Source organism: Leucoraja erinacea, chromosome 14 (assembly GCF_028641065.1).
Source record: "Leucoraja erinacea ecotype New England chromosome 14, Leri_hhj_1, whole genome shotgun sequence".
NCBI classification, from domain to species: domain Eukaryota; kingdom Metazoa; phylum Chordata; class Chondrichthyes; order Rajiformes; family Rajidae; genus Leucoraja; species Leucoraja erinaceus.
Genome location: NC_073390.1, coordinates 23,787,421 through 23,789,890, shown reverse-complemented (window position 1 = coordinate 23,789,890; position 2,470 = coordinate 23,787,421).

Genomic DNA, 2,470 nt, shown 5'->3' with positions numbered 1-2,470 from the left:
TTCAATGATGCTGTGTTGTTATTTGGGATTTAAATATAGAGCTTTGTGGTTTATGCCAATGTTCAAACTGGGAAACATGTGAAACTGCTATTATCTTGCACATGAAGACCGCCAGCAGGATTATTGGTGCTCCACTCCCTTTCCTGCTGGACATATACAGGAAGAGATGTATCAGCAGAGCCACCTCCATCATCAAAGACCCCTACCACCCATCGCATCACATATTCTCCATCCTGCCATCTGGGAAGAGGTACAGGAGCATTAGCTGCAAAACCAGCAGGATGCTCCTCAGCTTCTTCCCGCAGGCTATAAGACTGATAAACAGACTTTGCCCCCTGCCAAAGTATCGCGCACCGACCACCAACCTGGACACTGTCGTGCTGCTGCCGATCGGAACGCCTGTTGATGTTTAGTAGAGTGTTAATTTGTTCATGATATATGTATTTTTATTTCTATTTATTTTTTAATGCACACTGAATGGACACTGGTTGAGCAACGTTTTTTTGTTTCCTCTGGGTGTGTGAATACTCAGGAAATGACAATAAAGATATACAACACTTCCCAACGTCTGTAGTGAGGGATTCCAGGTCTAGGGGATGAATGTGCAGGCTATCACTGTTCAAGTGGGTTACAGTGCTAATGTTGGAGCTATCAATAACTACAGTACATGTGGGTGGTGAGTGGATTTCTCAATTGTAGGGTTGACTGGTCCAAATGATTAGAGGATTGGGCTCTACAGTGAAGGACGCAGTGCTGTAGCCACTCAGCTTGTCAGGCGGCATCACTAGAGATCGTAGATGGGTGATGTTTCGGAGCGGGACTCATGTGGGCTTGAGTTATAAGGAGAGGTTGGATTGGCTGGAACTTATTTTCCTTTACTGTGTACTGTTACTTTACGGAGGCTGAGGGGTGACCTTGTTGAGATTCACAAGATCAAGCAAGGCATGGATAAGGCGAACACTCGCAGTCTTTGTCCCAGGGTAGTGGAGAGTGCCCAGGCCACATGACCCACTCCGATTTCTCAGTTTATACCACATGATTAAAATAACCATATTATACTTCTGAAGACGATGTTTGCCTTTTGACCTGAAATGTCACCTATCCATGTTCTCCAGAGAAGCTGCCTGACCTGCTCACTTACTCCAGCACGTTGACTTTTTTGGTAAACAAGCATCTGCAGTTCCTTGTTTCTACCTTTTTCCTGTTCCCTTCTGTAAGACTGACGTACAGCAAAAAAAAATCCCTTAAGTATTTGTGTTAAATTAGTGTCTTGGTCAAAATGACCTTGTTCCATGTGGATCGTTTGCCAAGATCTGGAACATAAGCGGAAGTGTGATTACTGCCAGGAAACTGTATCCATGCTTGCCGTTGTATTGGAGACCCGCAAGGTCGCAATCTTGTGCTCCCGTCCCCGTAACATTCATCACATCAGTCGCAAATCACAGGATTTTACAGCAGGGAGTGAGATTATCCATCATATTGGTAGTACACAGAACAGCATAGCACGGGAACAGGCCCTTTGGCCCACAATGTCTGTGCCGAACGTGATGCCAAGACCAACTCCCATTAGCCCACACATAATCCACATCCTTCTATTCCCTGCCTATCCATGTGCCTATCCAAAGGCCTCTTAAATGCCACAACGTATCTGCCTCCACCACCATTCCTGCCCACCACCCTCGGGGTAAAGAAACTTGCCCCATACATCTCCTTTAAACCAGGGGCGGAAATCCAGGGGGGGGGGGGAGGGGGGACACGTCTCCCCCCCCCCCCCCCCCCCGTCCCTTGATTTGAGAGGTGGGGGATGATCCCCCCCATTTTTTGTAATCCGGATTTTAAAACCTGGTGAAATCTTCACTTTCCGCGAGACAGTGATCGATGATTGACAGGGACTGATGATCGAGGGCGCTGATTGGACGAGAGAGACGTCGGTCAGCAGGCAATGGGGGCGGGATATGATGATCCAGCGCGATGATAGGAGGAGGGAGGTGTCGGTCAGAGGCGGAAGTAGGGGGGTGGGACTGAGAATAGAGCGCGTTGATTGGAGGAGGGAGATGTCCTGGTGGAGCAAAGATCACAGAGCGGAGCCTGAATTGCATGCCGAGGTCATAGGGTCACAAGTGAACAACACTCTCGGCAGCCCAGGACACAGACCTGCACCTCATCCGCAGCCAGGATCGATCCCGGGTCTCCGGCGCTGCGATCGCTGCCGAACCACCACTGGACCATCCCCATCCTAACCCGAGTGCCCTCCCCCCCACCCCATGCCCGGGGGTGGCAGAGAGGCAGCGCTAAATCCAGCTCAACTCTGACTGTCCCACCAGGTTAACCTACAGCCCTGCCTGGACTTACGGGAACGATGGGCCAGGCTTACAGCCAGCGCAGAGAAGCAGAGCTAGTTCCAACAGCTCTGCTGGACTGGTATCCCGTCAGTCCAGGCAGGGCTGTAGGTTAACCAGCGAGGCAGGCA